The sequence below is a fragment of the Onychostoma macrolepis genome, chromosome 05 (assembly GCF_012432095.1).
Source record: "Onychostoma macrolepis isolate SWU-2019 chromosome 05, ASM1243209v1, whole genome shotgun sequence".
NCBI lineage: Eukaryota > Metazoa > Chordata > Actinopteri > Cypriniformes > Cyprinidae > Onychostoma > Onychostoma macrolepis.
Window position 1 is genome coordinate 39,972,828 of NC_081159.1, and position 10,649 is coordinate 39,983,476.

At 38.1% G+C, this 10,649-nt stretch overlaps 1 pseudogene; it reads right to left on the reverse strand.

Moving 5' to 3' along the window:
* Positions 1–3,241: 3,241 nt before the first annotated feature.
* LOC131541071 (UDP-glucuronosyltransferase 2A1-like) lies at positions 3,242–8,374 on the reverse strand (annotated as a pseudogene).
* Positions 8,375–10,649: the final 2,275 nt, after the last annotated feature.

The window sequence follows — 10,649 nt, forward strand, 5'->3', positions numbered from 1 at the left end:
TTCCGCCCAGTCTGAGATTCTGAATCATTATCATTAATGCTATCTCAATATTTTGGTGCACTGAGCTTTTTTTGTACTCTCATGAGGCTGCTACCAGCACACTTTATTTTTGGGATGGTACTTTACAGGTGATGAGCAGCGCCTGGTTTCCTTCAAACATGAATCTTGAAATTGAGTTTTATCAGACCAGAGAATCTTGCTTCTCATAGTCTGAGGGTTCTTTAGGTGCTTTTTTTGCAAATGCCAAGTGTGTTTTCGTGTGTCTTCACTGAGGAGAGGATTGAGTCTTGCCACACTGTCATAAAGCCCAGATCGGTGGAGTGTTGCAGTGATGATTGTCCTTCTGTAGGTTTCTCCCATCTCCACGTATGATCATGGAGGTTGAGGATGATCAGGTTCTTGGTCACCAGTCTAACCAAGGCCCTTCTTCATCAGTTGCTCAGTTTGGCCTGGAGGCCAGCTCTAGGAAGAGTCCTGATTGTTTCAAACGTCTTCCATTAAGGGTAACAGAGACTACATGCTTCTGTGAACCTTCAATGCTGCAGAAAATTTTCTGTACCCTTCCCCAGATCTGTGCCTTGGACTTCATGGCTTGGTTTGTGCTCTGACATGCAATGTTACCTGTGTTTGCCTTTCCAAATCATGTCCAATCAACTCAATTTACCACAGGTGGACTCCAATCAAGCTGTAGAAACATCTCAAGGATGATCAGTGGAAACAGAATGCACCTGAGCTCAATTTTGTGTGTCACGGCAAAGGCTGTGAATACTTATGTACATGTGATTTTCTTCATTTTTTATTTTTAATAAATTAGCAAAGATTTCAAACAAACTTCTTTCACATTGTCATTATGGGTTATTGTTTTTAGAATTTTGTGGAAATTAATGAATTTAATCCATTTTGGAATAAGGCTGTAACAACAAAATGTAGAAAAAGTGAAGCGCTGTGAATACTTTCCGGATGCACTGTACAGGGGTAGGAAGGAAGGAAGGAATGAAGCATTTATATAGCGCTTTTATTGTGTATTGCTATACACTCAAAGCACTTTACAATCATGTGGGGGGTCTCTCCTCAACCACCACCAGTGTGCAGCATCCACTTGGATGATGCGACGGCAGCCACAGGACAACGGCACCAGTGCGCTCACAACACACCAGCTACAGGTGGAAAGGAGAGAGAGATAGAGCCAATCAAGTGGATGGGGATTATTAGGAGGCCATGATTGACAAGGGCCAGTGGCAGGAATTTGGCCAGGATGCTGGGGTTACACCCCTACTCTTTACGATGAGTTTCATGGGATTTTTAATGACCACAGAGAGTCAGGACCTCGGTTTAATGTCTCATCCGAAAGACGGTGCTCTTTTGACAGTATAGTGTCCCCATCACTATACTGGGGTGCTAGGACCCACACAGACTGCAGGGTGAGCACCCCCTGCTGGTCTCACTAACACCTCTACCAACAGCTACCTAGTTTTCCCAGGAGGTCTCCCATCCAGGTACTGACCAGGCTCAGCCCTGCTTAGCTTCCATGGGCAACCGGTCTTGGGCTGCAGGGTGATATGGCTGTGGGCCAGGGGTGTTGTATGTTGCTGGAAAACCAGAGCCTGTGTGCTTCAGCACCATCTCCATGTGGAGATCTTGAAAGAGGTGTGCGCCAGATATTGAATGCCACACAATGTTTTATTTTGTTGACCTATTCAGTCAGTTTATAATGTTCTAATTTATACTATGTTATTTGTTATACAATGGTTGAGGAGATCCCCCCTTTCATGTAAAGCGCTTTGAGTACCCAGAAAAGCGCTATATAAATGTAACAAATTATTATTATTATTACTATGCTATTGTTGTTTTTCCTGCAGTCGGGTTAATGAAACTCAGTTCAATTGCAATTTATATCTGTTGTCTTGGTCACATAATGAAATACAGTGTTTACAGAAAATCATAGAAAATCTTACAGTGAATTTGAGTAAAAAACAACTATTTATATGTTAAGCTGTATTTGTCTCTTCAACCCCGTCACACCTACATTTTTATTAATAATTTTTTTAAGTTTACGAAAAAGTAATTTAATGTTTGTTGAACTCGGTCTGAAATGTTCAGAGCAGTCATAAGAATACTGATTTTAGTTCAAATTCTGAAGTTAACCCACTTCTTTGATCAAAAACGATGAGGTTGCTGTCACAAAAAGTTCAATTTCAGGCTTTAGTATAGCAAAAGTGTGAGATTTTATGTAATTTTTATATTTGCAAATACTGAATTAGTGTGAGGGACATCTGATTAATAGGAAAATGTGGATTTCATTACAAATTCATTATTCAGAGAGCTCCCAAAGTGTCCATAACGGGGTTGAAGATTAATAGTGCCCATATCTTAAAATAATGACCAATAATAATAGGGATTTGACACCTGAGGTGGGAAAATATGTTTTTCAGGAAGTTAAATATGTCATTAATGCTGTGGGGTATTCAGAAAAGTAATATTTTTTGGTAAAAAATCTAAAAATGTGTAAGTCCAAATCGTACCGGTTTTGTGGAATGACTGTGTCAATATGTGATAGCCTATTTCAGCTTGTAGTTCACAGTAACATAAAACTTTTATCTAAATAATTCGCACGTAGATCATATGCGCAAGAGCCAATTAAGTTTATGCTTTTCCTTTTTCTCCTTATATAGCATTGCGTGCCACCTTGAATGAAAACAGAGTTTGCGGGCTTATCAGTAACTTGAACGGGCAGATCAGAGAGAGAGTACAGATTCCGTCAGTAATCACGTAAATGGTCCTCTTCCTCACAAATCTATGGCTTCAGATTCCCTGTATTGTGAGTCTTTAAGTATATGGACTAATTAAATGGTACATTTTGCAGCATTATTAAATAGCCTAAAGGCAGTGGAAGTGGGGCAGTGATTCTCACATGTGCCTTTACATAAAAAGCTATAAAATGTCTGATTTGAATGTTCTGTTTTGTAATTTCATCTCATTAGCAGCTGTTTTGTCAGCCATTCGGCATATAGTTAAACAGAAATACAACCCACTGAACACAGTAAAGTTGCCTCATTTTCATTCTATGCTAAAAATTTGAAAATTATACTAGATTTTTCATTATATTGTTACAAATGTTACACATTTAATGCATAGCCCAATTGTCCTTCACGAGGCAGTTGTAATGTAAATTCTAACTTTTGATTAATTTGTTCATAATGACCAATAAATGAATTACAAAACAAGTGCATATTTATTTTTATTTCAGTGCATGAAATGAACCTTACAGTAAATTACAAATGTTAATATGTTTGCAAACATACTTTGTGAAATAAAAATGAATTGTGACATCTTTGAACACAAATGCCAAGGATTAATAATGCATTGACATGACATCATACCTATTTTTCAGTGCAAGTAAAACATTAATGCATCATACAGAATGTTCAAAGCAAGCAAAAAGCTTCATCACTCTTTTTTGCTTTTCCTCTTTGATCTAAAACAGCAACGCATTATGAAGAATTTGCACATTTTATAGAAGGCGTAGAGGACTACAGTCAGGATAGTGATGAGAAAAGCGAACACATCCAGACAGTGGTACTGGTACCAGATAAGATTGTGGGCCTCGACACGCAGGTGTTTAGCGCCTTTATTGCGCATGACAAACTCAATCCAGAACACAGCCTCATCCAAAGGCTTTATTGGTCTGTCATGATGAATCCTGGACAAACGCACAGTGTTCTCTTTATACCTGAGGAGATGAAGATAAATACTATTACAGTATATGTCTGTGTATATAATGCATATGTAGAGAGAGTCTATATATTTTGAGGACTTATTATACTATTATGCACTGACACCACTGTAAATCTGATATAAGTGACTTACAAGGGGTCATTAATGACGGCATTGAGTCCATCCACCAGTTCTTGCGGTTGCGTTGTCTTGATGTTGTCCATGATAACAGCAGCCCCTTTGGACTTCACATGAGCCAAATTATCAGGCTGATCACCAAACAAGGGGATCCCGACCATTGGAACGCCGTGATATATGGCCTCATATATGCTGTTAGTGCCTCCATGAGTGATGAATGCTCTGGTTTTAGGGTGACCTGAATCAGGAGGCAAACACCACCATTACGGTAACACACTTACTGTATAATGGAAATATACAGGATTTTAACTAAAGTATGACCTTCTGCAGGCCCCATTTAGTCCCATTGTTAGTGTTTCTGTCATTTGTATTTTACTTAAAAATGTTATTGAAAATAAATTAAAATAATATTAGTATTTTTAAATAAATTTTTATCAATTATAACAATACGAACCCAATAAATCATTCTGAGGGATCCACTTATAGATTCTAGTGTTTTCTCCAAGAGTATCTGGCTTCTCTCCATCATATCGCCATAAGACCTGCAACCTCTCAACTGATCAGCAGATGGCAAAGAGATTACAGAGAATCACTACCTCAATAATTGTGGATGGTAGTAAATTGTGACAAAATTAACCTTGATAAAACTCATTTAACTTGAGCGAACACTGTTAGACATTTCTGTAATTTCCACAGTTATTTACTGTATATCACCCAGTATAATACTGCAAATTCCCTTTACAGTAAATAACTGTAATACCCTTTGCATCATGGGAATTTTCTGTGACATCAGACCCCACATACAGAGACTTACTGTATTTTTAAAAATTGCTGTATACTACTGTATTTGCTGTAACGGTCTCTTTGGCGCCATATTGAGGTCGTTTTATTTTCCTAATTTCTTACATTTGGATTGACACAATTTGTCTACAACGCCGCAACAGTTTGGGACTGACTACACTGGACCTGTTACATCGCTTCTAATGATTGGAAAAATCCATTTGTACATCAGTTTACTGTCCGCATCCACTGTAGATAATATATATAATGGGTTCTATATTGTTGTCTGTTGTCGAGTCGCGCCAACAGAGAAGACATTTCTGTCACTAGCAAAGTGGATGGTGAGCAAAGATGGTGGCCACGTTTTGGAGCAGCACCTGGGTTTTGCAGACAGCTATGTATTCTTTGGCCACTTGTCTTTTTTCCCCATTATGTTTCTGTTGCCTACAGATTCTTTGTGAGGATGAATCCAGAGGACACAACATAATGCACTGCAAAACGTCCTAAGACAGGAGAAATGGAGAAGATGCACTGTTCCAGCATTGGAAGTCTGTTATACATGCAATGTTTTAAATAAAGAATTTGATATTTTGTAATTATTGTGTCTGTTTTAATTGAATGCCAGTAGTACCTATGTAGAGTAAAAATAAAATGAATTATATATAAAAAATTATAAAATGATATATATATATTAAAATGAATGAATTACAGTAGTATACTGATTAATTGGATTTTATTTATGTTTTCAACTGTAAATCAAATACAGTTTGCTACTGTAAATCTTAATTTCAAAAACAGTGTTGCCAGTAAGTTACTGTAAAAACCCTTTGAAATGTCTAACAGTGTACAACTTTCACTCACTTCAGTTCACTGACGTGAAAAAGTGCTTATGCAGTCATGATATATGACAGGAAAGAAGAAATCATGTAAGAAGCGTCAATGCTACCTGTTGACCCTGCCTGTAAAATATTCTACCCCCTCACTACTCTGGCACCAAACCTGGATGTAAACATGCTAAATTACCTTCTGTGGAATCTGTGCCAGTGCGGAGGCTATCATATTGCTCGTCTCTTTGGGCATTTTCTTCACCAAGGATCCCAGACTGAAGACCACAATCCCATCATCACCTGAACTTTGTACAAACTCCTCTGTGTCCTACATAACAAGACATCATGAACTTAAGGTGTGAAAAAGTGAATTTACATGCATTTCTGTAAAATCTGCTTACAAATAAAATAATGGCACAAAAACAATTGCTGAATCTTCAGCAACACAGCAAAGGAAATCATATCTCACTTCAGCTGTGCCTGTGAGCTTGAAGTCTGTATTGAGTCTCTATTGAGTTTTGTCTCACGGGTTAAACAACAAGCACAGTCTAATTCAGGACAAATGACTCTTAAATCTGTTCTTTTTACTGAATCAAAAACATAAAGAGTGACTAGTGTATTACAAAATACTCTTGTGGGCCAGTTCTTTTAATCAGTGGTTAAACATACTTGAGTTACCAGTTTGAATCAGTCTGATAAATTCTTCTTTGGACTGAATCCATTCAGAAATCCATTCTAAATTACTTACTGAATTTATTTTCAGTGAAATAATGATAACTTCTCTCTGACTTACGATTTAAAGTGTGTATGTTTTATGAAATTCAGGTCTCTTGTGATCTTATTAAGATCAAAAAATAAATAAAAATGACAGATGCATGCACCTTGGGTAATGGCTTGGCAGGGGTGCAGTGAAGCCCTCCAACGTATTTGAAGTTGGGCAGGAATGGCTCTGGAAACTCAAAATCCCAGTAGGTTCTGATTAACCAGATATCAGCTTTAATCATCATCCCACAAAAGGAAGTGGGTCGTCCTGGAATGAGAAGTGCTTGATGGCTTTAAACAAGTTTTTGTGCAGAGTATTTAAAAACATGCTTCACACATCTTGCATCTGCAGCACATACTGTAAGCTTCACATTGCAACACCGAAGGACATATTGTAGTCAACATTTGAGGTGGATCAAAATCTTTCATCAAAGTTGTCCTAAAACAAAAATAACACCCGTTCTTGTCTTCGGACAACTTTAATGAACTTTTTTGATCCACTTCAAACATTGATTACTGTATACTTGAAAGAGCTCCCCGTAAGAATTTACTCAGTGGTTAATACTCAGCTGGCTTAGCAACCTCGAAAGCCTGAGCTGTAATTGCCAAATGATTAATTAGTCTGGAACCGCAGGAAAATTTAAGTATGTCATGACAATTTTGAAGTATGTTATGATACAATGTGCAACTATCCTGAGCAGTGATGTAAAATACATAAGAGCACTTTTAAGACAAAAATAATAGCATAAAGGATTGACATGACATGACGGTGAGTAAATAATCAGTTTAAATTTTTTGGTAAAGTTTAAGAGCCCCCAAAAAGTGGTCAAACAACTACCAAAATAAAATTAAATACTAAAATAATTTATATGTTGCTCCCAAAAAAAATGTGTTTCTTATTATGTACATAAAAAATGTGTTTGGAGTGTTTGAAGCAATGTTTTGGGTCTGAGTTGAGCTCTAACAACATAACTTCTGGCATTATGTTACCACTGAAAATCATTTCAATTTGATAAAACAAATTGTTAAGTATTGCACTCTTATATATTGCACTACGGTATCAGACAAATTGCCTATTGTTTTATTTGAAAGTATTAAGGTACGTAAGTGGTGATGTTGTTACGTGTTTACGTCTCTACGTTGTACGAGAGCCGATACGAATGTATTGTGAAAAAGTTAATGCTGAATAAAAGAGCAAGTTGAAGAGGTGAATAAACCATGAGCAACGTTTTGCTTTTGTTTCCGTAAACGAGTGATGGTGAACTGCGCACTCGACGCTCAACAAAATGTGTTTAAAGCAGGTCACTTAAAATAGTAAACAATCATGCACTTGTCAAAAAATCTGCAGTGCAACCTGCTGGTCTGGGCCTGTGATATGGGTTTGGATCGACATGAAGTGAGAAAATAATGACAGAATATCCGTTTGTGGGTGAACTAGCTTCAGAACTTTCCTTTACCTCACCTAAATATTCAGTGTAGTAGTTGTCAAATCTTTTCAAGCCAAAAATTGAAAAGAAAAACCTTGAGAAAGATAAAGCAGCATATTGATTATTCGCTCTTTAAAGTTCATCATGTCCGTGAGTTTACTCATTGTTGCAGGAACAAATGAAGGTGGAGCTGGTATCTGACCACACATGCGCTCAACAGCGCGGAATGTGAAAACCAAGGGAACGTTAATCTCTTCAGCCACAATATCGCTGCACCGGAAGAGCGGATCTGACAGAACAACATCAAACTTTCCATTCCGCAATTTATCCATCACCTCTGGTGATTTGAGAATGCCATCACAGTGTACCAGATTCATATCCTGAATAATGGAGCCAAACTTGTAGACTTTCATTAGAATCTGCAGTAAGTTTAACTGTCTCATACACTGAGAAATAAACGAATTCCTCAATGAAGTCTCTCATCTCCTGTTCATCCATGGACACGTTAAAGGGCTGGTAGAAGAAGCGATCCGATTCTTTAGCTTTCATGTAGAGAGAGATATTTGGCACCAGCACTGTGACATTGTGTCCCCTGTCAATCAATGTATCCAACACGATCCTCATATTGAGCCAGTGACTGCCCTCAGTAAACCAGACTAAAACATTCCCACATTCTGCAGGACCGAACACAGTGAGCAGAGAAAGAAAACAGACTACGAGTCTCATGGTTGCCAGCGATAGAGTGAGAGTGTGAGATCACCAGTGTCCCGCCTGAATTAATAATTAACCAGTGCAAAGTCTTTGCATTTATACATCAATAAAGTACTCAGGTAAAAGAGAAAGGTAAATCTAAATTTAGAAACACTGTTTCGTGAAACTTTCTCTCTCATCTGTTCATATTATCCATCCTAAATAGTATGTGAGATTACAATAAGTGTGTCCCAAAGCATAGTATGTTGAAAAGAGTATGCCAAAAGTCCCCGGATGGTCTACTATTTCACAATCCATTGCGCTTTGGCGAAGGATTCGGTCCAGAACTACAAACACGAATAAATAGCGCTAGAAAAACTACAAACGTGGCGGATGCGCGCGATCGACCGTTAGGTAGAGAGGTTTACAAAAAGGGTTTTGAGTTACTAATAATCAACATTTAAACAGGTAAAAACTATTTATTTATTGTTATCCGTGTTATATTTCATCTGCAACAGCAATGTGAACTTTTATAAACATCCATTTGGTCGTTAACTTTTAAATGCATCATTATGCAGAAAATATGAGCATGAAAGACCCGCGGATCAACGAGCTACTTCTTTTTTCTCCAATACGGTAGGAAGTTAAATGAAATGAAATGTGGAGGATGTTAACTGTGACAAGATGATTGACAGGCCAGTTTACAGTGACAGGGTGTGTGTAACAGTTGCGACAGAGCGGTCCTTTAAAGACGCAGTTGTCGCAAAGCTTGCATACTCTTCTACTACACACTCAAAAGTTTGTACTTTTTCTTCACCAAAAGAGTACATACTTTAAGGGCGTAGTATAAGTAGGCACATTGGGACGCAGCATCTCTCTCTCTCTCTCAATTCAATATTGCTTTATTGGCATGACTGTAAAAAATACAATATTGCCAAAGCTTGAAATATATGTGAAAATAATATTCAAAATAATAGAATAAAAACATTATAACAATATAAACTTAAATAAACAGTGTAACAAATAAGAACTTATTGTGTGAGCATTTCATACCACAGTGTTTAAACACACACAGGCTGAGGGTCACTGTGGTAGACTGTAGGGAAACACACTGAGGTCAGACATAATACACATAGTACACACATTATGTACATTCACCTGCTGTCTCTCAGGCTGTGGCACGTCCACACGTATCTCGCAGCCAGTGCTGCTGTCTGTCCCTCTCCTAGTATTATCTTTATTTGTTCTGTTTCACTAATGGCTGTAAAGTTCTTTATTAAGTTGGTGAGTTTGTTGAAGTAGAGGTTTCTTATGGATATGTATTTATGACAGTGAAGGAGGAAGTGCGTCTCTGTCTCGATCTCTCCTGTCTTACAGTGAACACACACTCTTTGCTCTCTGGGTAACCAGCTCTTTCTGTGTCTGCCGGTCTCGATGGCTAGTCTGTGCTCACTGAGCCACCTGGTCAGGATCTGTCTCTGCTTTGTGTCTCTGACACTTTGGGGATAATCTTCCAAATCATAATTTGATTTTATGGTCCGATATAGTTGTAATTTACTTTGTGTTTTAGTCTCTTGATCCCAATGTTTCAGATATGTATTTTTAGATTGTTTGATAATTTGATTTATTTTGATGTTTGGGTGAGAAGCAGTGCTGGTCTGAGACAGGTTAGTGTTAGTAGAGTTAGTCAGGTTAGTAAGTCTCAGAACCAGCTGACTGAGTGGATTCTTTTCGGGGTTTGTACTGCTTTAAAATGTAGCGATTCTGTGGGACTTTATTTTAGATGCATCCAGAATTTGAGGGATCTTTTATGTATAATTATAATCAATGGGAATTGGCCTAATTCTGCCCTACATGCATTATTGGAATTTTAGAATAATTTTGCAGAATTCTGTGTGTAGGGCTTCTGTTGGATGTCTGTCCCATCTAGACCTCAAACCTCATAGCGCTATGGGCTGAATCACACTATCAAAGATTTTACACCAAATTGGAAGCGGTATTTCAATATTTTGGAATATTTTCTTGATTGTGTATAGAACTCTTCGAGCTTTATCTCTAAGAGCATTCACTGCCGTACTGAAACTCCCCGATGCAGTGATGATCAGGCCGAGGTAAGTGTACTGCATCGTGTGTTCTAGGGCGGTGCTGCCTAGACTGAACTGGTATCTGTGTTCCTAACATCTGGGCTTGTTCTGAAAGACCATAATGTTGGTCTTTTTGAGGTTTACTGCCAGGGCCCAGTTCTGGCAGTAGTTCTCCAGCAGGTCTAGGTGCTGCTGTAGTTCCTGTGGGGTGGATGAAAACAGCACCA